The sequence below is a fragment of the Tympanuchus pallidicinctus genome, unplaced genomic scaffold, assembly GCF_026119805.1.
Source record: "Tympanuchus pallidicinctus isolate F22 unplaced genomic scaffold, pur_lepc_1.0 scaffold15, whole genome shotgun sequence".
Lineage (NCBI taxonomy): Eukaryota > Metazoa > Chordata > Aves > Galliformes > Phasianidae > Tympanuchus > Tympanuchus pallidicinctus.
This window is the reverse complement of record NW_026294669.1, coordinates 8,811,670-8,838,967: the sequence shown is the minus strand read 5'-3', so window position 1 is coordinate 8,838,967 and position 27,298 is coordinate 8,811,670. Positions and strand designations below refer to the sequence as shown.

Below are 27,298 nucleotides of genomic sequence, written 5' to 3'. Positions count from 1 at the left end.
AGTGCAGCTCCCAGGCAGATGCAGCAGTTTCTGCTGCAGCTCATGCTTGTTGTTGAGCAGATGTCCCTGTCAGGGAAGAAGCTGTGACCCAAAAAGGGACCCTACAGGAAGACCAAGTGAAATGTGGCTCTGTTACTAATTGATACAGGACCCTTGTGATGCAGAACAGCAAAAGGCCTGAGTACTGAATGCTTCCTTCACTCAGCTTTTTACTTTGCAAGACTGCCCTCTAGAAATTATCTCAGTGGCAGTAAACAGGGAAGAGGAAAAGTAAACCTCTTCAGTGTTTCTTTATACACAGTGATGTTGCTCTAGTAAAAAGCTCTCTGGTGCAAGCCTTCCTTTACCACTAATTTTACAAACGCACAGAAAGTTCAGCTGTTATGTACGTGACTCCCAGCTGAGTCATTGCTGCTGCTGCTACACGCTGTTTCAGCTTGGTGGGGGCCACATATACTCTGAATCCACTGTTGGTCTCTTCCATACTCCTTGTTTGTTGCACTGCTACAGTGAGAAAGCACGCAGCTGGGGGCAGAAGGAAGGGAGCTGAGCAAAGGCTGCAGAGCGCAGCCATCAGGTGAGCATTTCAGCCCCGGTGTGTGAATGAGGTACAAAATAGAAGCAGCTCTGCAAAGCGAGAGCGTCCTGAGCTGACACATCAATGGCATCCTGCATACAGCTGCCGGCTTGTTTTACCCTTTCCCTTGGTAAAGATATTTCTGAGCTCAGAAGGGGTTTGTGCTGTAGGGGCAGATGGGAGGGGTCACAGGGAAGAATTCCTTAAAAAGATACAAAAATACTTTAAAATTAAGTCGGTGGGGATCTGTAAGTCAGGAAGGACTGCCTAATGTGTATATGACTGTTAAAAGCAACGCTGAGATGGAAGGAACGAGTTCCACAGGCAGCTCTGCCAGGTGCGAGGCTGTGAGCTGAGATTACCTGTGCGGCGGCGCTACCCTGAGGGGCCGGGCGGCCACACCTGTGAGCGGGGCCGTGACCTGCAGGTGACCCCGGCCGTGACCTTCAGATGACCCCGGGGAGGCCGCCGTTAGGAAGAAAGGGCGGGAACATCGAGGGGGATAGAGAGAGAGCGGCGGGAAGAATAGCGCGGGAAGCGACAGCGGCGTTCGGGGCTCCTATTGGCTGGCGGGCTGAAGGGACAGCTATAAAAGGCGTGCGCGCGGGCAGGTGGGTGAGACGTTCTCCACAGCGCGTGAGAAGAAGCGGCGTGCCGTGAGGGAAAGGCGGCGACGGCGGCAAACGGTCTCCAGAGCTGAGGTGCGACGGGGCCGAGGTACGCCGGATCCGAGGCAAGGCGTAGCGGGGCCGGCGCGGGCTGCGGCGGGGCGGGGGCCGGGCCGGGTCGAGGCGGGGCGGGGCGGGGTGGGGCGGGGTGGGGTGGGGTGGGGTGGGGTGGGGACGCCGCCGCTGCCGCGCGGACTCCGACGGATGGCAACCGAAGCCGGGACCGCCGCGGGGGCATCGATGGCGGGCGGACGGAGTCGGTGCTGGAGCCGCCTGTGGGGCTCCGGTGGCGGGAAGGAGCCGGGGCTGGAGCCGCGTCTTATGCTCCGCTGGCGGGCGGGCAGAGCCGGGGTCTCAGAGCCGGCACCGAGTGCAGGGAGCACAGAGCGCGCTCCCACAGAAGGGGCGCAGGCGCCACGAGAGGGGCGAGTTGCCACGTGGAAGGAGACGCATCGAGGCAGCGGCGAGCAGCAATAATAAAACAATAATGACTGCTATTGCGGTGTTGAAGTGCGCGGCTTTTACTCTCTGCTTTCTAATGGCGTGGTGGAAATGAGGGAGGACAAGAGAAGTGCGTCTCTGATGAAAAGGGGGAAGAAGTAAAGCAGTGTTGTTGTGTTTAATAATAGAACTGTGTTAAAGAAGCTCTATAGCAGCAAAAAGGTAGATGCTAAGACAAAAATTTAGCCTTCAGCTCCAAATTTTGTATTCTACTTTAAGATAATCCATGGAAGTAGATGTTGTAAGCTGAAAATTCTGTTGTAATGAACTGGTGAATGAGAAATGAGATGAATTTATAGCAGCTGGAATCTCAAATCAACCAGAAGAGGAGAGAAACACGAGGAAAAAGAACCTCCTAAACAGATGGAAAAGATGGACAACTCAGAAGTGTCAAGATGGCACAGTGGTTGACTTTAGGCAGACCAAATAATATAATAAAACCTGTTGTATTTTCAATGAAGTTAGAGACTGGGGGTCCGCTGTAAGCAAAGCAGCTGACTCTTTGGCTGCTGCTATGTATATTGCCAGATAAGCATGGCCCAGTCTGCCCACCTCTGTGATCCCTTGCAGAACCAGATGGAAGCGCACCCTGCTTCAATGAGGTGAGAAAAGCTGCTCTGAGTAGCTTTTTGGAATGAAAGGGTGGGGCGGGAGGGGGCGGGGCAAAGGAAGGCAAGGCTTTTCTTGCCTGGGTGGTGACATGCTGAATTCATCTGTAATGTTGGGTTTCCTGTTTCCTTCCGGTTGTGCGCAGGCCGCTCTGGAGGTACAATGGTGTCCTTCTTGATGTTTCAGGACCTGCTGTGGAAGGCAGGAGCAAGCAAGAGGATGCGGAAGCGTGCAGACGCGGGGGGGAAGGAGAGGCACTCTGGGCAAAGCAGCCGTCCCGTTAGCGGGGCCGCAGTCACATTTAGTCCCATTGGAGTTTGAGCGTTGCCGGCGCCTTGGCCGGCTTTGTGCTGGGCGACCTCCCTGTAAGCAGGGCTCGGGTCTTTGCTTTTGCTGTAGTTGGCCTTTTGCCTTGCTGCTCCTTTGGCTGCCTGGGGAGCGTGGGCCCCTGTAACGCAGGGCGAGAGCCACCTCTCCGCACCTGAGTGGGAAACGGAGCTCGCCGGACCCCGAGGCCTCCCTGTAAGCAGGGTAGTGCCCTTTCCCCGCCCCTCTTCCTCCTCCGGCCCCTCGGCATCGTTGCCTGGAGGTGGCCTGTCAATGCGACGGCCCCGTACTCGGGGTGTGCGTCACGGCATCTGGCCTTTGGCTTTAGCTGGGAAGCCCCTTGGCACGTTGAGGTCTGTGGCCTCCGTGCAGGCTAGGGACAGGTCACAGGCTCTTGTCTGTTGCCCGCGGTTGTGGGTTTATTCCCAGGGTTTGGCTGCGCTGGGTTGTCCTTCCCTTCGGGAAAGCCGCCTCTGTGTGTGCGCGTTGCCCTTCCTTTCCTTGGTTGTGTCTGTGGAGTGACAGAGCGACTGAGCTTTCCCTTTAGGCCCCCACAAAGATGGCTGCAGCTTAGCTTCGACTTCCCTGGGGGGAATGGAGGACTGTGGTGCACGCCGCAAAAGGGGTGTTCCCTCTCAGTCCCGCGAGCGCAGCGAGTGTCCTGTCTTCCTCCTTTGTACTTGGTGTAGATCAGGGCCACGTGGTAGTTGTGTGGCCGAGGCCGCCCTGTAGCCAGGGCTTGGGCCTGTTCTTGCGTGGGCGCCTGTTCCGCTGGCGGCGTGACAGCCCCGTACCCGGGGCGTGTGTCCCAAGCTGCGGAGCCCTCTGTCCCCCGAGCGGCCCGCCCGCCCTGTAATCAGGCGCGGGGAGGCTGCGGCGTTGCAGCCGGCTGCTCTAGCCATCCAGCTGGTGGGAATGACCCCTCCCTGTCCCGTCAGAGGGTGCAGGTTGAGGCGCTGCTTTTGCGTGTGGGGCGACCTCCCCGCTCGGTGGGTCGAGGTTGCTCCCTGGGTTCCCAAAGACGAGAGGTTGGTGCTGTTGTGCTGCTGCCGGGCGGGCCCGCCTGTAGCTCAGGCGTTGGCGGGAGCCTCGTGCTCCGCGGGGCTTCTTGGTGAGGGTGGGCAGTGGGGGTACCGTCCTGTAGGCAGGGCTGCGCGTGCCCCCCGGTGTGTGCTTGCTTGGTGAGCTGCGTTGTGAGAGACCCCCTGTACTCAGGCGGGCATGTGGCCCCGGCCTTTCAGAGGCACGGGGCCGCGAGACGTGGGCTTGGGCTTGCGCCCTGCCCGGAACCAGGGCTGGGGTCCCGACCGCGGCATTTGGCCGTGCCGCCCCGCTGCCTGGCAGCTGCGAGTCGCTCCCGCCGCTGGGGGGGAAACCGAGCTCTGTGGCTCCAGGGGTGTCGTCCACCCGCCTGTAATCAGGGTCTGGGTGCGCGAGCGCTTGTGCTCAGCTGGCAGCCTGTGTGGGGTGACCGCCCCGCTAGCGGGGTGCGGGTCCAGGTGCCCCCGGACTGGGAGAGAAGGAGCCTCCCGCGGCCGCTAGGGATGGGGGCTGCCCTGTAAGCCAGGGAGCGACAGTGCCCCGCAGTCCCAGGCCCTTTGCAATGGAGGCAGTGGCCGGGGGTCCCCTGTAAGCAGGGAAGCTGCCTCTTTGGCCGCTGCTGTGTGTGTGTGCCCAGCTCCATTTGCCCAGTCTGCCCGCCTCTGTGATCCCCCGCAGCACCGGCTGGAAGGGCGCCGTGCGCCAGCGAGGTGAGAAAAGCTGCTCCAAGTATTTCTTGCTGGTGTGAACTGGGGAGGGGGGATGCAAGGCCTTCCTTGGCTGGGAGGTGGCGTGCCGAGTTCCTCTGCCATGTTGGGTTGGTTTCCCTTTCCCTTCCGGTGGGGGGCTTGCCGCTGCGCAGCTCTAACGGTGTCCCCGCTGATGTTTCAGGAGCTGCTGCGGAAGAAAGAAGGAGAAGCGGCGTGGGGACGCTGGAGGCAGGAGCGAGGCAACAAGCAAGCAAGCAAGCAAGCAAGCAAGAAGAGGATGCGGAAGCGTGCAGACGCGGGGGGGAAGGAGAGGCAGTCTGGGCAAAGCAGCCGTCCCGTTAGCGGGGCCGCAGTCACATTTAGTCCCATTGGAGTTTGAGCGTTGCCGGCGCCTTGGCCGGCTTTGTGCTGGGCGACCTCCCTGTAAGCAGGGCTCGGGTCTTTGCTTTTGCTGTAGTTGGCCTTTTGCCTTGCTGCTCCTTTGGCTGCCTGGGGAGCGTGGGCCCCTGTAACGCAGGGCGAGAGCCACCTCTCCGCACCTGAGTGGGAAACGGAGCTCGCCGGACCCCGAGGCCTCCCTGTAAGCAGGGTAGTGCCCTTTCCCCGCCCCTCTTCCTCCTCCGGCCCCTCGGCATCGTTGCCTGGAGGTGGCCTGTCAATGCGACGGCCCCGTACTCGGGGTGTGCGTCACGGCATCTGGCCTTTGGCTTTAGCTGGGAAGCCCCTTGGCACGTTGAGGTCTGTGGCCTCCGTGCAGGCTAGGGACAGGTCACAGGCTCTTGTCTGTTGCCCGCGGTTGTGGGTTTATTCCCAGGGTTTGGCTGCGCTGGGTTGTCCTTCCCTTCGGGAAAGCCGCCTCTGTGTGTGCGCGTTGCCCTTCCTTTCCTTGGTTGTGTCTGTGGAGTGACAGAGCGACTGAGCTTTCCCTTTAGGCCCCCACAAAGATGGCTGCAGCTTAGCTTCGACTTCCCTGGGGGGAATGGAGGACTGTGGTGCACGCCGCAAAAGGGGTGTTCCCTCTCAGTCCCGCGAGCGCAGCGAGTGTCCTGTCTTCCTCCTTTGTACTTGGTGTAGATCAGGGCCACGTGGTAGTTGTGTGGCCGAGGCCGCCCTGTAGCCAGGGCTTGGGCCTGTTCTTGCGTGGGCGCCTGTTCCGCTGGCGGCGTGACAGCCCCGTACCCGGGGCGTGTGTCCCAAGCTGCGGAGCCCTCTGTCCCCCGAGCGGCCCGCCCGCCCTGTAATCAGGCGCGGGGAGGCTGCGGCGTTGCAGCCGGCTGCTCTAGCCATCCAGCTGGTGGGAATGACCCCTCCCTGTCCCGTCAGAGGGTGCAGGTTGAGGCGCTGCTTTTGCGTGTGGGGCGACCTCCCCGCTCGGTGGGTCGAGGTTGCTCCCTGGGTTCCCAAAGACGAGAGGTTGGTGCTGTTGTGCTGCTGCCGGGCGGGCCCGCCTGTAGCTCAGGCGTTGGCGGGAGCCTCGTGCTCCGCGGGGCTTCTTGGTGAGGGTGGGCAGTGGGGGTACCGTCCTGTAGGCAGGGCTGCGCGTGCCCCCCGGTGTGTGCTTGCTTGGTGAGCTGCGTTGTGAGAGACCCCCTGTACTCAGGCGGGCATGTGGCCCCGGCCTTTCAGAGGCACGGGGCCGCGAGACGTGGGCTTGGGCTTGCGCCCTGCCCGGAACCAGGGCTGGGGTCCCGACCGCGGCATTTGGCCGTGCCGCCCCGCTGCCTGGCAGCTGCGAGTCGCTCCCGCCGCTGGGGGGGAAACCGAGCTCTGTGGCTCCAGGGGTGTCGTCCACCCGCCTGTAATCAGGGTCTGGGTGCGCGAGCGCTTGTGCTCAGCTGGCAGCCTGTGTGGGGTGACCGCCCCGCTAGCGGGGTGCGGGTCCAGGTGCCCCCGGACTGGGAGAGAAGGAGCCTCCCGCGGCCGCTAGGGATGGGGGCTGCCCTGTAAGCCAGGGAGCGACAGTGCCCCGCAGTCCCAGGCCCTTTGCAATGGAGGCAGTGGCCGGGGGTCCCCTGTAAGCAGGGAAGCTGCCTCTTTGGCCGCTGCGGTGTGTGTGTGCCCAGCTCCATTTGCCCAGTCTGCCCGCCTCTGTGATCCCCCGCAGCACCGGCTGGAAGGGCGCCGTGCGCCAGCGAGGTGAGAAAAGCTGCTCCAAGTATTTCTTGCTGGTGTGAACTGGGGAGGGGGGATGCAAGGCCTTCCTTGGCTGGGAGGTGGCGTGCCGAGTTCCTCTGCCATGTTGGGTTGGTTTCCCTTTCCCTTCCGGTGGGGGGCTTGCCGCTGCGCAGCTCTAACGGTGTCCCCGCTGATGTTTCAGGAGCTGCTGCGGAAGAAAGAAGGAGAAGCGGCGTGGGGACGCTGGAGGCAGGAGCGAGGCAACAAGCAAGCAAGCAAGCAAGCAAGCAAGAAGAGGATGCGGAAGCGTGCAGACGCGGGGGGGAAGGAGAGGCAGTCTGGGCAAAGCAGCCGTCCCGTTAGCGGGGCCGCAGTCACATTTAGTCCCATTGGAGTTTGAGCGTTGCCGGCGCCTTGGCCGGCTTTGTGCTGGGCGACCTCCCTGTAAGCAGGGCTCGGGTCTTTGCTTTTGCTGTAGTTGGCCTTTTGCCTTGCTGCTCCTTTGGCTGCCTGGGGAGCGTGGGCCCCTGTAACGCAGGGCGAGAGCCACCTCTCCGCACCTGAGTGGGAAACGGAGCTCGCCGGACCCCGAGGCCTCCCTGTAAGCAGGGTAGTGCCCTTTCCCCGCCCCTCTTCCTCCTCCGGCCCCTCGGCATCGTTGCCTGGAGGTGGCCTGTCAATGCGACGGCCCCGTACTCGGGGTGTGCGTCACGGCATCTGGCCTTTGGCTTTAGCTGGGAAGCCCCTTGGCACGTTGAGGTCTGTGGCCTCCGTGCAGGCTAGGGACAGGTCACAGGCTCTTGTCTGTTGCCCGCGGTTGTGGGTTTATTCCCAGGGTTTGGCTGCGCTGGGTTGTCCTTCCCTTCGGGAAAGCCGCCTCTGTGTGTGCGCGTTGCCCTTCCTTTCCTTGGTTGTGTCTGTGGAGTGACAGAGCGACTGAGCTTTCCCTTTAGGCCCCCACAAAGATGGCTGCAGCTTAGCTTCGACTTCCCTGGGGGGAATGGAGGACTGTGGTGCACGCCGCAAAAGGGGTGTTCCCTCTCAGTCCCGCGAGCGCAGCGAGTGTCCTGTCTTCCTCCTTTGTACTTGGTGTAGATCAGGGCCACGTGGTAGTTGTGTGGCCGAGGCCGCCCTGTAGCCAGGGCTTGGGCCTGTTCTTGCGTGGGCGCCTGTTCCGCTGGCGGCGTGACAGCCCCGTACCCGGGGCGTGTGTCCCAAGCTGCGGAGCCCTCTGTCCCCCGAGCGGCCCGCCCGCCCTGTAATCAGGCGCGGGGAGGCTGCGGCGTTGCAGCCGGCTGCTCTAGCCATCCAGCTGGTGGGAATGACCCCTCCCTGTCCCGTCAGAGGGTGCAGGTTGAGGCGCTGCTTTTGCGTGTGGGGCGACCTCCCCGCTCGGTGGGTCGAGGTTGCTCCCTGGGTTCCCAAAGACGAGAGGTTGGTGCTGTTGTGCTGCTGCCGGGCGGGCCCGCCTGTAGCTCAGGCGTTGGCGGGAGCCTCGTGCTCCGCGGGGCTTCTTGGTGAGGGTGGGCAGTGGGGGTACCGTCCTGTAGGCAGGGCTGCGCGTGCCCCCCGGTGTGTGCTTGCTTGGTGAGCTGCGTTGTGAGAGACCCCCTGTACTCAGGCGGGCATGTGGCCCCGGCCTTTCAGAGGCACGGGGCCGCGAGACGTGGGCTTGGGCTTGCGCCCTGCCCGGAACCAGGGCTGGGGTCCCGACCGCGGCATTTGGCCGTGCCGCCCCGCTGCCTGGCAGCTGCGAGTCGCTCCCGCCGCTGGGGGGGAAACCGAGCTCTGTGGCTCCAGGGGTGTCGTCCACCCGCCTGTAATCAGGGTCTGGGTGCGCGAGCGCTTGTGCTCAGCTGGCAGCCTGTGTGGGGTGACCGCCCCGCTAGCGGGGTGCGGGTCCAGGTGCCCCCGGACTGGGAGAGAAGGAGCCTCCCGCGGCCGCTAGGGATGGGGGCTGCCCTGTAAGCCAGGGAGCGACAGTGCCCCGCAGTCCCAGGCCCTTTGCAATGGAGGCAGTGGCCGGGGGTCCCCTGTAAGCAGGGAAGCTGCCTCTTTGGCCGCTGCTGTGTGTGTGTGCCCAGCTCCATTTGCCCAGTCTGCCCGCCTCTGTGATCCCCCGCAGCACCGGCTGGAAGGGCGCCGTGCGCCAGCGAGGTGAGAAAAGCTGCTCCAAGTATTTCTTGCTGGTGTGAACTGGGGAGGGAGGATGCAAGGCCTTCCTTGGCTGGGAGGTGGCGTGCCGAGTTCCTCTGCCATGTTGGGTTGGTTTCCCTTTCCCTTCCGGTGGGGGGCTTGCCGCTGCGCAGCTCTAACGGTGTCCCCGCTGATGTTTCAGGAGCTGCTGCGGAAGAAAGAAGGAGAAGCGGCGTGGGGACGCGGGAGGCAGGAGCGAGGCTGCAAGCAAGCAAGCAAGCAAGCAAGCAAGCAAGCAAGCAAGAAGAGGATGCGGAAGCGTGCAGACGCGGGGGGGAAGGAGAGGCACTCTGGGCAAAGCAGCCGTCCCGTTAGCGGGGCCGCAGTCACATTTAGTCCCATTGGAGTTTGAGCGTTGCCGGCGCCTTGGCCGGCTTTGTGCTGGGCGACCTCCCTGTAAGCAGGGCTCGGGTCTTTGCTTTTGCTGTAGTTGGCCTTTTGCCTTGCTGCTCCTTTGGCTGCCTGGGGAGCGTGGGCCCCTGTAACGCAGGGCGAGAGCCACCTCTCCGCACCTGAGTGGGAAACGGAGCTCGCCGGACCCCGAGGCCTCCCTGTAAGCAGGGTAGTGCCCTTTCCCCGCCCCTCTTCCTCCTCCGGCCCCTCGGCATCGTTGCCTGGAGGTGGCCTGTCAATGCGACGGCCCCGTACTCGGGGTGTGCGTCACGGCATCTGGCCTTTGGCTTTAGCTGGGAAGCCCCTTGGCACGTTGAGGTCTGTGGCCTCCGTGCAGGCTAGGGACAGGTCACAGGCTCTTGTCTGTTGCCCGCGGTTGTGGGTTTATTCCCAGGGTTTGGCTGCGCTGGGTTGTCCTTCCCTTCGGGAAAGCCGCCTCTGTGTGTGCGCGTTGCCCTTCCTTTCCTTGGTTGTGTCTGTGGAGTGACAGAGCGACTGAGCTTTCCCTTTAGGCCCCCACAAAGATGGCTGCAGCTTAGCTTCGACTTCCCTGGGGGGAATGGAGGACTGTGGTGCACGCCGCAAAAGGGGTGTTCCCTCTCAGTCCCGCGAGCGCAGCGAGTGTCCTGTCTTCCTCCTTTGTACTTGGTGTAGATCAGGGCCACGTGGTAGTTGTGTGGCCGAGGCCGCCCTGTAGCCAGGGCTTGGGCCTGTTCTTGCGTGGGCGCCTGTTCCGCTGGCGGCGTGACAGCCCCGTACCCGGGGCGTGTGTCCCAAGCTGCGGAGCCCTCTGTCCCCCGAGCGGCCCGCCCGCCCTGTAATCAGGCGCGGGGAGGCTGCGGCGTTGCAGCCGGCTGCTCTAGCCATCCAGCTGGTGGGAATGACCCCTCCCTGTCCCGTCAGAGGGTGCAGGTTGAGGCGCTGCTTTTGCGTGTGGGGCGACCTCCCCGCTCGGTGGGTCGAGGTTGCTCCCTGGGTTCCCAAAGACGAGAGGTTGGTGCTGTTGTGCTGCTGCCGGGCGGGCCCGCCTGTAGCTCAGGCGTTGGCGGGAGCCTCGTGCTCCGCGGGGCTTCTTGGTGAGGGTGGGCAGTGGGGGTACCGTCCTGTAGGCAGGGCTGCGCGTGCCCCCCGGTGTGTGCTTGCTTGGTGAGCTGCGTTGTGAGAGACCCCCTGTACTCAGGCGGGCATGTGGCCCCGGCCTTTCAGAGGCACGGGGCCGCGAGACGTGGGCTTGGGCTTGCGCCCTGCCCGGAACCAGGGCTGGGGTCCCGACCGCGGCATTTGGCCGTGCCGCCCCGCTGCCTGGCAGCTGCGAGTCGCTCCCGCCGCTGGGGGGGAAACCGAGCTCTGTGGCTCCAGGGGTGTCGTCCACCCGCCTGTAATCAGGGTCTGGGTGCGCGAGCGCTTGTGCTCAGCTGGCAGCCTGTGTGGGGTGACCGCCCCGCTAGCGGGGTGCGGGTCCAGGTGCCCCCGGACTGGGAGAGAAGGAGCCTCCCGCGGCCGCTAGGGATGGGGGCTGCCCTGTAAGCCAGGGAGCGACAGTGCCCCGCAGTCCCAGGCCCTTTGCAATGGAGGCAGTGGCCGGGGGTCCCCTGTAAGCAGGGAAGCTGCCTCTTTGGCCGCTGCTGTGTGTGTGTGCCCAGCTCCATTTGCCCAGTCTGCCCGCCTCTGTGATCCCCCGCAGCACCGGCTGGAAGGGCGCCGTGCGCCAGCGAGGTGAGAAAAGCTGCTCCAAGTATTTCTTGCTGGTGTGAACTGGGGAGGGAGGATGCAAGGCCTTCCTTGGCTGGGAGGTGGCGTGCCGAGTTCCTCTGCCATGTTGGGTTGGTTTCCCTTTCCCTTCCGGTGGGGGGCTTGCCGCTGCGCAGCTCTAACGGTGTCCCCGCTGATGTTTCAGGAGCTGCTGCGGAAGAAAGAAGGAGAAGCGGCGTGGGGACGCGGGAGGCAGGAGCGAGGCTGCAAGCAAGCAAGCAAGCAAGCAAGCAAGCAAGCAAGCAAGAAGAGGATGCGGAAGCGTGCAGACGCGGGGGGGAAGGAGAGGCACTCTGGGCAAAGCAGCCGTCCCGTTAGCGGGGCCGCAGTCACATTTAGTCCCATTGGAGTTTGAGCGTTGCCGGCGCCTTGGCCGGCTTTGTGCTGGGCGACCTCCCTGTAAGCAGGGCTCGGGTCTTTGCTTTTGCTGTAGTTGGCCTTTTGCCTTGCTGCTCCTTTGGCTGCCTGGGGAGCGTGGGCCCCTGTAACGCAGGGCGAGAGCCACCTCTCCGCACCTGAGTGGGAAACGGAGCTCGCCGGACCCCGAGGCCTCCCTGTAAGCAGGGTAGTGCCCTTTCCCCGCCCCTCTTCCTCCTCCGGCCCCTCGGCATCGTTGCCTGGAGGTGGCCTGTCAATGCGACGGCCCCGTACTCGGGGTGTGCGTCACGGCATCTGGCCTTTGGCTTTAGCTGGGAAGCCCCTTGGCACGTTGAGGTCTGTGGCCTCCGTGCAGGCTAGGGACAGGTCACAGGCTCTTGTCTGTTGCCCGCGGTTGTGGGTTTATTCCCAGGGTTTGGCTGCGCTGGGTTGTCCTTCCCTTCGGGAAAGCCGCCTCTGTGTGTGCGCGTTGCCCTTCCTTTCCTTGGTTGTGTCTGTGGAGTGACAGAGCGACTGAGCTTTCCCTTTAGGCCCCCACAAAGATGGCTGCAGCTTAGCTTCGACTTCCCTGGGGGGAATGGAGGACTGTGGTGCACGCCGCAAAAGGGGTGTTCCCTCTCAGTCCCGCGAGCGCAGCGAGTGTCCTGTCTTCCTCCTTTGTACTTGGTGTAGATCAGGGCCACGTGGTAGTTGTGTGGCCGAGGCCGCCCTGTAGCCAGGGCTTGGGCCTGTTCTTGCGTGGGCGCCTGTTCCGCTGGCGGCGTGACAGCCCCGTACCCGGGGCGTGTGTCCCAAGCTGCGGAGCCCTCTGTCCCCCGAGCGGCCCGCCCGCCCTGTAATCAGGCGCGGGGAGGCTGCGGCGTTGCAGCCGGCTGCTCTAGCCATCCAGCTGGTGGGAATGACCCCTCCCTGTCCCGTCAGAGGGTGCAGGTTGAGGCGCTGCTTTTGCGTGTGGGGCGACCTCCCCGCTCGGTGGGTCGAGGTTGCTCCCTGGGTTCCCAAAGACGAGAGGTTGGTGCTGTTGTGCTGCTGCCGGGCGGGCCCGCCTGTAGCTCAGGCGTTGGCGGGAGCCTCGTGCTCCGCGGGGCTTCTTGGTGAGGGTGGGCAGTGGGGGTACCGTCCTGTAGGCAGGGCTGCGCGTGCCCCCCGGTGTGTGCTTGCTTGGTGAGCTGCGTTGTGAGAGACCCCCTGTACTCAGGCGGGCATGTGGCCCCGGCCTTTCAGAGGCACGGGGCCGCGAGACGTGGGCTTGGGCTTGCGCCCTGCCCGGAACCAGGGCTGGGGTCCCGACCGCGGCATTTGGCCGTGCCGCCCCGCTGCCTGGCAGCTGCGAGTCGCTCCCGCCGCTGGGGGGGAAACCGAGCTCTGTGGCTCCAGGGGTGTCGTCCACCCGCCTGTAATCAGGGTCTGGGTGCGCGAGCGCTTGTGCTCAGCTGGCAGCCTGTGTGGGGTGACCGCCCCGCTAGCGGGGTGCGGGTCCAGGTGCCCCCGGACTGGGAGAGAAGGAGCCTCCCGCGGCCGCTAGGGATGGGGGCTGCCCTGTAAGCCAGGGAGCGACAGTGCCCCGCAGTCCCAGGCCCTTTGCAATGGAGGCAGTGGCCGGGGGTCCCCTGTAAGCAGGGAAGCTGCCTCTTTGGCCGCTGCTGTGTGTGTGTGCCCAGCTCCATTTGCCCAGTCTGCCCGCCTCTGTGATCCCCCGCAGCACCGGCTGGAAGGGCGCCGTGCGCCAGCGAGGTGAGAAAAGCTGCTCCAAGTATTTCTTGCTGGTGTGAACTGGGGAGGGGGGATGCAAGGCCTTCCTTGGCTGGGAGGTGGCGTGCCGAGTTCCTCTGCCATGTTGGGTTGGTTTCCCTTTCCCTTCCGGTGGGGGGCTTGCCGCTGCGCAGCTCTAACGGTGTCCCCGCTGATGTTTCAGGAGCTGCTGCGGAAGAAAGAAGGAGAAGCGGCGTGGGGACGCGGGAGGCAGGAGCGAGGCTGCAAGCAAGCAAGCAAGCAAGCAAGCAAGCAAGCAAGAAGAGGATGCGGAAGCGTGCAGACGCGGGGGGGAAGGAGAGGCAGTCTGGGCAAAGCAGCCGTCCCGTTAGCGGGGCCGCAGTCACATTTAGTCCCATTGGAGTTTGAGCGTTGCCGGCGCCTTGGCCGGCTTTGTGCTGGGCGACCTCCCTGTAAGCAGGGCTCGGGTCTTTGCTTTTGCTGTAGTTGGCCTTTTGCCTTGCTGCTCCTTTGGCTGCCTGGGGAGCGTGGGCCCCTGTAACGCAGGGCGAGAGCCACCTCTCCGCACCTGAGTGGGAAACGGAGCTCGCCGGACCCCGAGGCCTCCCTGTAAGCAGGGTAGTGCCCTTTCCCCGCCCCTCTTCCTCCTCCGGCCCCTCGGCATCGTTGCCTGGAGGTGGCCTGTCAATGCGACGGCCCCGTACTCGGGGTGTGCGTCACGGCATCTGGCCTTTGGCTTTAGCTGGGAAGCCCCTTGGCACGTTGAGGTCTGTGGCCTCCGTGCAGGCTAGGGACAGGTCACAGGCTCTTGTCTGTTGCCCGCGGTTGTGGGTTTATTCCCAGGGTTTGGCTGCGCTGGGTTGTCCTTCCCTTCGGGAAAGCCGCCTCTGTGTGTGCGCGTTGCCCTTCCTTTCCTTGGTTGTGTCTGTGGAGTGACAGAGCGACTGAGCTTTCCCTTTAGGCCCCCACAAAGATGGCTGCAGCTTAGCTTCGACTTCCCTGGGGGGAATGGAGGACTGTGGTGCACGCCGCAAAAGGGGTGTTCCCTCTCAGTCCCGCGAGCGCAGCGAGTGTCCTGTCTTCCTCCTTTGTACTTGGTGTAGATCAGGGCCACGTGGTAGTTGTGTGGCCGAGGCCGCCCTGTAGCCAGGGCTTGGGCCTGTTCTTGCGTGGGCGCCTGTTCCGCTGGCGGCGTGACAGCCCCGTACCCGGGGCGTGTGTCCCAAGCTGCGGAGCCCTCTGTCCCCCGAGCGGCCCGCCCGCCCTGTAATCAGGCGCGGGGAGGCTGCGGCGTTGCAGCCGGCTGCTCTAGCCATCCAGCTGGTGGGAATGACCCCTCCCTGTCCCGTCAGAGGGTGCAGGTTGAGGCGCTGCTTTTGCGTGTGGGGCGACCTCCCCGCTCGGTGGGTCGAGGTTGCTCCCTGGGTTCCCAAAGACGAGAGGTTGGTGCTGTTGTGCTGCTGCCGGGCGGGCCCGCCTGTAGCTCAGGCGTTGGCGGGAGCCTCGTGCTCCGCGGGGCTTCTTGGTGAGGGTGGGCAGTGGGGGTACCGTCCTGTAGGCAGGGCTGCGCGTGCCCCCCGGTGTGTGCTTGCTTGGTGAGCTGCGTTGTGAGAGACCCCCTGTACTCAGGCGGGCATGTGGCCCCGGCCTTTCAGAGGCACGGGGCCGCGAGACGTGGGCTTGGGCTTGCGCCCTGCCCGGAACCAGGGCTGGGGTCCCGACCGCGGCATTTGGCCGTGCCGCCCCGCTGCCTGGCAGCTGAGAGTCGCTCCCGCCGCTGGGGGGGAAACCGAGCTCTGTGGCTCCAGGGGTGTCGTCCACCCGCCTGTAATCAGGGTCTGGGTGCGCGAGCGCTTGTGCTCAGCTGGCAGCCTGTGTGGGGTGACCGCCCCGCTAGCGGGGTGCGGGTCCAGGTGCCCCCGGACTGGGAGAGAAGGAGCCTCCCGCGGCCGCTAGGGATGGGGGCTGCCCTGTAAGCCAGGGAGCGACAGTGCCCCGCAGTCCCAGGCCCTTTGCAATGGAGGCAGTGGCCGGGGGTCCCCTGTAAGCAGGGAAGCTGCCTCTTTGGCCGCTGCTGTGTGTGTGTGCCCAGCTCCATTTGCCCAGTCTGCCCGCCTCTGTGATCCCCCGCAGCACCGGCTGGAAGGGCGCCATGCGCCAGCGAGGTGAGAAAAGCTGCTCCAAGTATTTCTTGCTGGTGTGAACTGGGGAGGGGGGATGCAAGGCCTTCCTTGGCTGGGAGGTGGCGTGCCGAGTTCCTCTGCCATGTTGGGTTGGTTTCCCTTTCCCTTCCGGTGGGGGGCTTGCCGCTGCGCAGCTCTAACGGTGTCCCCGCTGATGTTTCAGGAGCTGCTGCGGAAGAAAGAAGGAGAAGCGGCGTGGGGACGCGGGAGGCAGGAGCGAGGCTGCAAGCAAGCAAGCAAGCAAGCAAGCAAGCAAGCAAGAAGAGGATGCGGAAGCGTGCAGACGCGGGGGGGAAGGAGAGGCAGTCTGGGCAAAGCAGCCGTCCCGTTAGCGGGGCCGCAGTCACATTTAGTCCCATTGGAGTTTGAGCGTTGCCGGCGCCTTGGCCGGCTTTGTGCTGGGCGACCTCCCTGTAAGCAGGGCTCGGGTCTTTGCTTTTGCTGTAGTTGGCCTTTTGCCTTGCTGCTCCTTTGGCTGCCTGGGGAGCGTGGGCCCCTGTAACGCAGGGCGAGAGCCACCTCTCCGCACCTGAGTGGGAAACGGAGCTCGCCGGACCCCGAGGCCTCCCTGTAAGCAGGGTAGTGCCCTTTCCCCGCCCCTCTTCCTCCTCCGGCCCCTCGGCATCGTTGCCTGGAGGTGGCCTGTCAATGCGACGGCCCCGTACTCGGGGTGTGCGTCACGGCATCTGGCCTTTGGCTTTAGCTGGGAAGCCCCTTGGCACGTTGAGGTCTGTGGCCTCCGTGCAGGCTAGGGACAGGTCACAGGCTCTTGTCTGTTGCCCGCGGTTGTGGGTTTATTCCCAGGGTTTGGCTGCGCTGGGTTGTCCTTCCCTTCGGGAAAGCCGCCTCTGTGTGTGCGCGTTGCCCTTCCTTTCCTTGGTTGTGTCTGTGGAGTGACAGAGCGACTGAGCTTTCCCTTTAGGCCCCCACAAAGATGGCTGCAGCTTAGCTTCGACTTCCCTGGGGGGAATGGAGGACTGTGGTGCACGCCGCAAAAGGGGTGTTCCCTCTCAGTCCCGCGAGCGCAGCGAGTGTCCTGTCTTCCTCCTTTGTACTTGGTGTAGATCAGGGCCACGTGGTAGTTGTGTGGCCGAGGCCGCCCTGTAGCCAGGGCTTGGGCCTGTTCTTGCGTGGGTGCCTGTTCCGCTGGCGGCGTGACAGCCCCGTACCCGGGGCGTGTGTCCCAAGCTGCGGAGCCCTCTGTCCCCCGAGCGGCCCGCCCGCCCTGTAATCAGGCGCGGGGAGGCTGCGGCGTTGCAGCCGGCTGCTCTAGCCATCCAGCTGGTGGGAATGACCCCTCCCTGTCCCGTCAGAGGGTGCAGGTTGAGGCGCTGCTTTTGCGTGTGGGGCGACCTCCCCGCTCGGTGGGTCGAGGTTGCTCCCTGGGTTCCCAAAGACGAGAGGTTGGTGCTGTTGTGCTGCTGCCGGGCGGGCCCGCCTGTAGCTCAGGCGTTGGCGGGAGCCTCGTGCTCCGCGGGGCTTCTTGGTGAGGGTGGGCAGTGGGGGTACCGTCCTGTAGGCAGGGCTGCGCGTGCCCCCCGGTGTGTGCTTGCTTGGTGAGCTGCGTTGTGAGAGACCCCCTGTACTCAGGCGGGCATGTGGCCCCGGCCTTTCAGAGGCACGGGGCCGCGAGACGTGGGCTTGGGCTTGCGCCCTGCCCGGAACCAGGGCTGGGGTCCCGACCGCGGCATTTGGCCGTGCCGCCCCGCTGCCTGGCAGCTGAGAGTCGCTCCCGCCGCTGGGGGGGAAACCGAGCTCTGTGGCTCCAGGGGTGTCGTCCACCCGCCTGTAATCAGGGTCTGGGTGCGCGAGCGCTTGTGCTCAGCTGGCAGCCTGTGTGGGGTGACCGCCCCGCTAGCGGGGTGCGGGTCCAGGTGCCCCCGGACTGGGAGAGAAGGAGCCTCCCGCGGCCGCTAGGGATGGGGGCTGCCCTGTAAGCCAGGGAGCGACAGTGCCCCGCAGTCCCAGGCCCTTTGCAATGGAGGCAGTGGCCGGGGGTCCCCTGTAAGCAGGGAAGCTGCCTCTTTGGCCGCTGCTGTGTGTGTGTGCCCAGCTCCATTTGCCCAGTCTGCCCGCCTCTGTGATCCCCCGCAGCACCGGCTGGAAGGGCGCCATGCGCCAGCGAGGTGAGAAAAGCTGCTCCAAGTATTTCTTGCTGGTGTGAACTGGGGAGGGGGGATGCAAGGCCTTCCTTGGCTGGGAGGTGGCGTGCCGAGTTCCTCTGCCATGTTGGGTTGGTTTCCCTTTCCCTTCCGGTGGGGGGCTTGCCGCTGCGCAGCTCTAACGGTGTCCCCGCTGATGTTTCAGGAGCTGCTGCGGAAGAAAGAAGGAGAAGCGGCGTGGGGACGCGGGAGGCAGGAGCGAGGCTGCAAGCAAGCAAGCAAGCAAGCAAGCAAGCAAGCAAGCAAGAAGAGGATGCGGAAGCGTGCAGACGCGGGGGGGAAGGAGAGGCACTCTGGGCAAAGCAGCCGTCCCGTTAGCGGGGCCGCAGTCACATTTAGTCCCATTGGAGTTTGAGCGTTGCCGGCGCCTTGGCCGGCTTTGTGCTGGGCGACCTCCCTGTAAGCAGGGCTCGGGTCTTTGCTTTTGCTGTAGTTGGCCTTTTGCCTTGCTGCTCCTTTGGCTGCCTGGGGAGCGTGGGCCCCTGTAACGCAGGGCGAGAGCCACCTCTCCGCACCTGAGTGGGAAACGGAGCTCGCCGGACCCCGAGGCCTCCCTGTAAGCAGGGTAGTGCCCTTTCCCCGCCCCTCTTCCTCCTCCGGCCCCTCGGCATCGTTGCCTGGAGGTGGCCTGTCAATGCGACGGCCCCGTACTCGGGGTGTGCGTCACGGCATCTGGCCTTTGGCTTTAGCTGGGAAGCCCCTTGGCACGTTGAGGTCTGTGGCCTCCGTGCAGGCTAGGGACAGGTCACAGGCTCTTGTCTGTTGCCCGCGGTTGTGGGTTTATTCCCAGGGTTTGGCTGCGCTGGGTTGTCCTTCCCTTCGGGAAAGCCGCCTCTGTGTGTGCGCGTTGCCCTTCCTTTCCTTGGTTGTGTCTGTGGAGTGACAGAGCGACTGAGCTTTCCCTTTAGGCCCCCACAAAGATGGCTGCAGCTTAGCTTCGACTTCCCTGGGGGGAATGGAGGACTGTGGTGCACGCCGCAAAAGGGGTGTTCCCTCTCAGTCCCGCGAGCGCAGCGAGTGTCCTGTCTTCCTCCTTTGTACTTGGTGTAGATCAGGGCCACGTGGTAGTTGTGTGGCCGAGGCCGCCCTGTAGCCAGGGCTTGGGCCTGTTCTTGCGTGGGCGCCTGTTCCGCTGGCGGCGTGACAGCCCCGTACCCGGGGCGTGTGTCCCAAGCTGCGGAGCCCTCTGTCCCCCGAGCGGCCCGCCCGCCCTGTAATCAGGCGCGGGGAGGCTGCGGCGTTGCAGCCGGCTGCTCTAGCCATCCAGCTGGTGGGAATGACCCCTCCCTGTCCCGTCAGAGGGTGCAGGTTGAGGCGCTGCTTTTGCGTGTGGGGCGACCTCCCCGCTCGGTGGGTCGAGGTTGCTCCCTGGGTTCCCAAAGACGAGAGGTTGGTGCTGTTGTGCTGCTGCCGGGCGGGCCCGCCTGTAGCTCAGGCGTTGGCGGGAGCCTCGTGCTCCGCGGGGCTTCTTGGTGAGGGTGGGCAGTGGGGGTACCGTCCTGTAGGCAGGGCTGCGCGTGCCCCCCGGTGTGTGCTTGCTTGGTGAGCTGCGTTGTGAGAGACCCCCTGTACTCAGGCGGGCATGTGGCCCCGGCCTTTCAGAGGCACGGGGCCGCGAGACGTGGGCTTGGGCTTGCGCCCTGCCCGGAACCAGGGCTGGGGTCCCGACCGCGGCATTTGGCCGTGCCGCCCCGCTGCCTGGCAGCTGCGAGTCGCTCCCGCCGCTGGGGGGGAAACCGAGCTCTGTGGCTCCAGGGGTGTCGTCCACCCGCCTGTAATCAGGGTCTGGGTGCGCGAGCGCTTGTGCTCAGCTGGCAGCCTGTGTGGGGTGACCGCCCCGCTAGCGGGGTGCGGGTCCAGGTGCCCCCGGACTGGGAGAGAAGGAGCCTCCCGCGGCCGCTAGGGATGGGGGCTGCCCTGTAAGCCAGGGAGCGACAGTGCCCCGCAGTCCCAGGCCCTTTGCAATGGAGGCAGTGGCCGGGGGTCCCCTGTAAGCAGGGAAGCTGCCTCTTTGGCCGCTGCTGTGTGTGTGTGCCCAGCTCCATTTGCCCAGTCTGCCCGCCTCTGTGATCCCCCGCAGCACCGGCTGGAAGGGCGCCGTGCGCCAGCGAGGTGAGAAAAGCTGCTCCAAGTATTTCTTGCTGGTGTGAACTGGGGAGGGGGGATGCAAGGCCTTCCTTGGCTGGGAGGTGGCGTGCCGAGTTCCTCTGCCATGTTGGGTTGGTTTCCCTTTCCCTTCCGGTGGGGGGCTTGCCGCTGCGCAGCTCTAACGGTGTCCCCGCTGATGTTTCAGGAGCTGCTGCGGAAGAAAGAAGGAGAAGCGGCGTGGGGACGCGGGAGGCAGGAGCGAGGCTGCAAGCAAGCAAGCAAGCAAGCAAGCAAGCAAGCAAGAAGAGGATGCGGAAGCGTGCAGACGCGGGGGGGAAGGAGAGGCAGTCTGGGCAAAGCAGCCGTCCCGTTAGCGGGGCCGCAGTCACATTTAGTCCCATTGGAGTTTGAGCGTTGCCGGCGCCTTGGCCGGCTTTGTGCTGGGCGACCTCCCTGTAAGCAGGGCTCGGGTCTTTGCTTTTGCTGTAGTTGGCCTTTTGCCTTGCTGCTCCTTTGGCTGCCTGGGGAGCGTGGGCCCCTGTAACGCAGGGCGAGAGCCACCTCTCCGCACCTGAGTGGGAAACGGAGCTCGCCGGACCCCGAGGCCTCCCTGTAAGCAGGGTAGTGCCCTTTCCCCGCCCCTCTTCCTCCTCCGGCCCCTCGGCATCGTTGCCTGGAGGTGGCCTGTCAATGCGACGGCCCCGTACTCGGGGTGTGCGTCACGGCATCTGGCCTTTGGCTTTAGCTGGGAAGCCCCTTGGCACGTTGAGGTCTGTGGCCTCCGTGCAGGCTAGGGACAGGTCACAGGCTCTTGTCTGTTGCCCGCGGTTGTGGGTTTATTCCCAGGGTTTGGCTGCGCTGGGTTGTCCTTCCCTTCGGGAAAGCCGCCTCTGTGTGTGCGCGTTGCCCTTCCTTTCCTTGGTTGTGTCTGTGGAGTGACAGAGCGACTGAGCTTTCCCTTTAGGCCCCCACAAAGATGGCTGCAGCTTAGCTTCGACTTCCCTGGGGGGAATGGAGGACTGTGGTGCACGCCGCAAAAGGGGTGTTCCCTCTCAGTCCCGCGAGCGCAGCGAGTGTCCTGTCTTCCTCCTTTGTACTTGGTGTAGATCAGGGCCACGTGGTAGTTGTGTGGCCGAGGCCGCCCTGTAGCCAGGGCTTGGGCCTGTTCTTGCGTGGGCGCCTGTTCCGCTGGCGGCGTGACAGCCCCGTACCCGGGGCGTGTGTCCCAAGCTGCGGAGCCCTCTGTCCCCCGAGCGGCCCGCCCGCCCTGTAATCAGGCGCGGGGAGGCTGCGGCGTTGCAGCCGGCTGCTCTAGCCATCCAGCTGGTGGGAATGACCCCTCCCTGTCCCGTCAGAGGGTGCAGGTTGAGGCGCTGCTTTTGCGTGTGGGGCGACCTCCCCGCTCGGTGGGTCGAGGTTGCTCCCTGGGTTCCCAAAGACGAGAGGTTGGTGCTGTTGTGCTGCTGCCGGGCGGGCCCGCCTGTAGCTCAGGCGTTGGCGGGAGCCTCGTGCTCCGCGGGGCTTCTTGGTGAGGGTGGGCAGTGGGGGTACCGTCCTGTAGGCAGGGCTGCGCGTGCCCCCCGGTGTGTGCTTGCTTGGTGAGCTGCGTTGTGAGAGACCCCCTGTACTCAGGCGGGCATGTGGCCCCGGCCTTTCAGAGGCACGGGGCCGCGAGACGTGGGCTTGGGCTTGCGCCCTGCCCGGAACCAGGGCTGGGGTCCCGACCGCGGCATTTGGCCGTGCCGCCCCGCTGCCTGGCAGCTGAGAGTCGCTCCCGCCGCTGGGGGGGAAACCGAGCTCTGTGGCTCCAGGGGTGTCGTCCACCCGCCTGTAATCAGGGTCTGGGTGCGCGAGCGCTTGTGCTCAGCTGGCAGCCTGTGTGGGGTGACCGCCCCGCTAGCGGGGTGCGGGTCCAGGTGCCCCCGGACTGGGAGAGAAGGAGCCTCCCGCGGCCGCTAGGGATGGGGGCTGCCCTGTAAGCCAGGGAGCGACAGTGCCCCGCAGTCCCAGGCCCTTTGCAATGGAGGCAGTGGCCGGGGGTCCCCTGTAAGCAGGGAAGCTGCCTCTTTGGCCGCTGCTGTGTGTGTGTGCCCAGCTCCATTTGCCCAGTCTGCCCGCCTCTGTGATCCCCCGCAGCACCGGCTGGAAGGGCGCCATGCGCCAGCGAGGTGAGAAAAGCTGCTCCAAGTATTTCTTGCTGGTGTGAACTGGGGAGGGGGGATGCAAGGCCTTCCTTGGCTGGGAGGTGGCGTGCCGAGTTCCTCTGCCATGTTGGGTTGGTTTCCCTTTCCCTTCCGGTGGGGGGCTTGCCGCTGCGCAGCTCTAACGGTGTCCCCGCTGATGTTTCAGGAGCTGCTGCGGAAGAAAGAAGGAGAAGCGGCGTGGGGACGCGGGAGGCAGGAGCAAGCATGAACGAAGTTACTTTTATTGTCATTCTCAATCAATTAATCTGTCAAAGCCACAGTTGAAATGTGTGTATTGCTGTTTTGTTGCATCCTCTTCCCTACTTTGACGTTTTGAAATTAAAGTTGCTTGTTTTTTTTTTCAATCATGTGTTCTTTTTGTCTCCAGCGTGAGTTGCATTTTTGTTTTCAGTTATACTGCTTTTGCCGCTTGAAGCTGATTCATTCTGGTTGAATTGCCAGCCAGCCATTAGTTTCTTTTCTCCACTCATGAGGAAAATCCTTTTGTCTGAGCTGAGGTTTTTTTGGTGTTTGGTCTGGGGTTTGGTGGTGACTGATATGGCAGAGCTCTTCTCTTGATCTCGCCCATGTCCTATTGCACGTGGTCTCAGGGTTAGGTTTTCAGCCAAGCGAGCTGCCTCAGTTCCAGGGACACTTGTGCTGAGCTCCTTTCCTTTTTGTGTTTTCATTGTTGTCTGGCAACGGCTAGGATTTATGGGATGAATGGGATGTGCTCGTGGCTGGTATCTGTGACTGGTTTCCCACCAACTATTATTGTGTTTGTGTCTGCTGGTGCTTTACCCCTTCTCTTTCTTTGAAAGTGATCTTATTGCACATTCTGCCCTGCTCAGTGGTCATTTTGGTAATTTTGCTTCTCTGAAGAGTTGTTTAATTTGGCAGGAACTTTATCCCTAGGCAGTTTCTAGCTATCTCCCCTGCTTACCATGGCGTAGGAGTAGAGTCTGGGGTGGGAGGGGGATCCAGTAGAAGTAGTGGAGTGAGGTTAAAAACAATTTCCTAATGTATCGAAAAGAAAGGGAAAAGTGGAGAATGGCTATGATACATACACTCGTGTATTTATGAATAGCAACTGATGCCCACACAATTGCTCAGCCCCACTGATGCCCAGCCAGTCCCCACGCACCAGTTGCCCTCTGGAACTTTTTCAAACTTTCCTTATGTATCATGGCATAGGGTGGCATGGCATGGAATGTTGCCTTGGCCAGATTTAGGTCAGCTGTCCCGATTCTGTCCCAGCTCCCTGTGCTGCTCCTAGCCCTCTTCCTTTATGGTAGGAGAAGCTGAGAGAAAGAGCACTGTTCACTCTGTTCAGAACTACTCCATAACAACTGACAACGTTGGTGTGTTATCAGCATTGTACTTCTCCAAAACGTGTCATCGTACCAGCCACTATGAAGAAAAAGTGCTCTGTCCCTGATGAAACCAAGGCGATATCCACCCCTTGTTCTGTCCCATTTATGTTATGCTGGGGTCTGGTAATAATCTTATACGTCCTAACTATTTACTATCTCCTGTCTTACTTTTTGATGTGTGCACCCATCTAATTCCCATCGTCCGTGGTCTATCTGTGTAAATTGTCTGTCCATGGAGTTCACTTAATTCATGATTTCGGGCTCTATCTGTCATAGCAGTACTTCAGTACACGAGGGAGCATCTGTTGCTGGATTTCTTCTTGCTAAGCTAGTTCTGACTTCATCAAAATTCGTTCTTCAGCTGGGGTGGTTCTAATTGTAACGGTGTTGTTGAGCCTTATAACAACCATAGCGATGATGGCATGCGGTATTGTGTAGCAACTGATACACGATATGTATCTTTGTTTATTCTTACACAGCATCAAATCCCTTTAAGGTACACAACAGACACCCACCATCCTGCTTTACCCACCACGTGCCCGCAGGTCCTTCAGAAAAAGTAATCCCACAAATTGAGGCAGGAATAATCCAGACTGCCTTGCTCAGCACGTTCTTTACGTGCACCACGGAGCCTTTGTCCCCTTTCTGTGGCACACAGAGCGTCTCGTTGGACAGGACCAGCCCCACTGGCAGATCCCTGAGTGCTGACTAACCAGGCGGCTTTTGCTGAAGACGTGTCCCAGTGCTTGAATGGCTCTTAGGAGTAGTCTTTCATAGGCCAACGTATCATCTGATTTTTCCAGATGCTGTGTGGGGCAGGGGATGTGATATGCCAGCTCAGTGCTGTGTTCTTCTTGCCCAGGTGATTATGAGATTGCTTCAGAAATGAGTCCTGTTGTCTGACACAGTTCATTCCGGGTGCCATGTCATGAGAAGGCACACTTTGCTTTTCATGGCCCAGGATAATACTTCGGGCTTTAGGAATGTGCATGGAGTCTGCTTCCAGCCATCCGGTGGTTGCTTCCACCTTTGTATGCATGTGGTTGGCCAACAGGTGTAATCTTTTTGCACATCTCATAGTTCCCTTAATGTTAGGAGTCAGAGTGTTTCCAGTTTCTTTCTCTTTCTTCTGCCATTTTAGTCATGGCCTTGCTCCACCTTATGAGCTTCTCTCCTTGTTAAACATTCTGGCTTTTGTAGACATTTTTCCTTCTTGCTTAAAGGAGACAACAGTCACAGGCACTGGTTAGTTCTCTGGTTGAACTGCCAGACTTATGATAGGGATTGGAGTGACCAAAGGCTTGCTGGGAGGGTCATGGCGGCTGCGGGGCACTTTAGGAGGGTCACGGTACCCACAGGTCCATTACAAGGACCGAAGCAATTGCGGGGCCTGTTGCAGGGACTGGAGCAGCTACAGGATGCGTTGCAAGGGCCGGAGCAGCAGCAGAACCCATCACAGGTTCTGTAGCGACCACAGGACTGCAGAGGATGCAACCTGGCTGTTCTTCATCGCTGGGTCATCCTGCTTTGTTCTCAACTTTTGGAACTGATTAAATTCACTTGTAGCCACTATTAGATAATGAAAGTGAATTAGAAGCTGCATAAGTCTAGACATCAGCACTAAGCGCTTGTGTCTGTGGCCTAATATCCTCAGTATGGTTTGAAAGAATAGTAAGGATAAAAAAAGTTTGTTAGTTTGCCAAACATATAATAAAGAAATCACGTTCCAAACTAGGTTCCTTCTGAGAATGTCGACTCATGCTGTCTGATACTTGTCATTTATCTCATGTCTTTATGGAACAGATACGTTTTCTAAATTAAGCTTGTTAAGCGTTCTTTTAGCGTTGCTGCACTTGGCACACAGCCTCTCATAGCAGCATTTCATAGCAAAGGCTTGTTGAAAGTCAGTAAGAACTCTCTCTTACATCTCCTGCCCACACATACAGTAAAAGATAAAAGGAGAAAAAATCCTCTGTTCCTTGTATGTCTGCAGTAAGATGTGCTGGGAGTTGGGAAGGGAAATCCTTGCAGTCCTCCCCCCATACATGTTCATGAAGCCATAACGGATCATTAAAGTAGAGCTACTGATCGTTTCTTTGTTGTTATTGTTTTGTTGGATTTCAAATGTTGCATTTACTGTTTCTTCATCACATAAAGAAGAGAAATGTTGTTTTTCTGTTCATGTGGAAATGGTTGCCAAGAAGTGACCCACACCACATGTCTGTGAAAGATGAAAATTTCCTTGTAGGTATGAAGGCAGCAGGTATGAATTAAGTCACTGTTGTGATTCTGGATGCATTCGTTATCTATTTCCATTTGCCTTAGCACTTGTAATCCTTTTGAGCTCCTGGCCTCAGTTGCAGCTTCTGAAAAAGATTTCCAAAAGCTCATTAGGTCTGTGTTGACAACTGCTTTAATATCACTCTCTGTTAGTTTCACTGGATGTAGCCTTCTGGAGTTCTGAATTTTGAACCGAAATGCTGAAACTAAACAAAAAGCTTAGAGCAGTTTGCAAATGTGTGAACTTTAACTTACCATCTTCTGCAAGACCACTCAGACCCCATCTCTTCAAACGCAGTTATTCTGCCTGGTTATTCTCAAGGTCATTCTCAAGGAATCTTTTCTGCTTTTGCTACAACCACGCCTGGTTATCTTATCCATCCTGTATATTTTCAAGCAGAAAAATCCATGACAGTTCTCGAAACAGCGCCTTTTGAAAAGTCTTCCCTGCTCCATTCAGAGCTTTGAAATACCGTTTTCTTTTCTGAGTAGCAAAGGCCAGCACTCATTCCTCTGTAGCGCTTACCGAATCTCAGTCCTGAGGTATTTAAACTCCATTCACTTCAGCACGTGAGTTAATTTTTATTAACATGTTTTAAACATATCCATTTTCTTAGCATTTCTAAGTGAAACGGACACATGTGGTATCACTGTTAGAAGCACCTAAGATCTTTTGATTCTTTTGATGATTTTTGTTCCCCATCAAAAGCGCCATCATCTGTAATACAGAAAAATGCTTAGCATATTCAAGTGCAGAGAAATCTAGCCAATTTTAAAGGGGATGTCAGTCTGCTTAGGAGCTTACACTGTGTTCTAGAGCGTAAAGCCCACTGCTTTTCATTCCTTTGCAGCTTTCTTTCCTCTTGTTCATTTTCTACTTTCATGAGCAGGGTACTGCATTTCTGAAGACATGTACAGCGAGCATTACTCAGTGCTCACGGCAAACTTTCAATTAACAGGCTTTAGAGGGCGGATTGGAGATCAATGATCCTTGAGGTCCCTTCCAACCTAAACCATTCTATGACCATATGCTTCTATGATCTCATTATCAGGTCATATTTTTCTTCACTGGATTTTCAGGTCACTTATTTGTTGTTGAGAAGAGTTCCCCTCTCAATCAGTATTTGTAAGGTGTCTTTTCAGTGCCTGTATTTACGCAGTAACATCCTGTACAGTGACTGCCACATTTCAGTGGTATGCATAGTTCTGTCAAATAAAGTCCTAAACATGTCCTGGCATTTTAGCCAGGAGAACAACCTGAGCTAACTTAAAACCTGTCTCCTTTCTATTTTTTTAGGAAACTTTCAAGCCAAATGATCTCACAAAGATAGAAAACCACAGCAGAACAACCAGGTGCTGGTTGTGTGGTAGAGCTATGTTATAAGAAAATTTTTTGTTTTCCTTTTAAGGTACTTCTAAGGTACTAAGCTCTTGAATTCAGTAGGAAAATAATTTGAATTAAACAAGACACAGCGGAGGATTCCACAGTCTGATTTGCCTTCTCTTGCAAGAGGAAAGCACGCACTTGAAGTGGGGGTGATGAAGTCAGCTTGTCTCAGGTTGATCTGTTTCCAGCATTGCTCATTAGCACCTCACAATGTTTGCCACTCATCAGAAATCAGCTTAATACAATATTACTTCTGGCTCCTTCAGTTTGTTTTTTTTTTTCTTCATCTCACTTATCTGGATGCGATGGAAGTTTATGCTACATCAGCTGTCTTGAGCACATTTATGCTTTCTTTTCCTCCACTTAGAACTCATGATGTCGCTCAAAATGTCCAAATAATCCATTTTAGAAAATGATTTTCAAGGAGGAAAGATTGGCAAAGAGTGCAGAAGTATTCATCCCTATGCTTCAGTGCTTTAATAACATGTTTCTGCGTAATCTTCACCTGTTCAGTTACTAGCTCTGCTTTTGTCAACATGTTGTTAGTTTTTTCTTCTCTGGTTTTCCTATAGGCTGGATTCTTTTCCACTTGATGAGTTGTTTTCCAACTGGTGAGCTGTTGCTAGTGGAAACATTACTGGTGTTCAAAGGGGAGGAAGTGT

The 27,298-nt window shown here is 60.2% G+C and overlaps 1 protein-coding gene and 1 long non-coding RNA gene across 3 annotated transcripts in view; one reads left to right on the top strand and one right to left on the bottom strand.

Moving 5' to 3' along the window:
* Nucleotides 1–27,298, bottom strand: part of LOC128076679 (protein mono-ADP-ribosyltransferase PARP14-like) — an 86,385-nt gene that overhangs the window by 23,553 nt on the left and 35,534 nt on the right. The window lies entirely within an intron of this gene.
* On the top strand, nt 494–22,178 carry LOC128076681 (uncharacterized). 2 transcript variants are annotated; one of them, XR_008204612.1, is made up of 8 exons: nt 494–577; nt 1,211–1,294; nt 2,542–4,433; nt 6,751–8,705; nt 8,887–10,853; nt 11,035–13,001; nt 17,471–19,437; nt 21,763–22,178. It is a non-coding gene; the product is annotated as an uncharacterized LOC128076681 (long non-coding RNA). The 2 variants fall into 2 exon arrangements; XR_008204613.1 differs by lacking the exon at nt 6,751–8,705.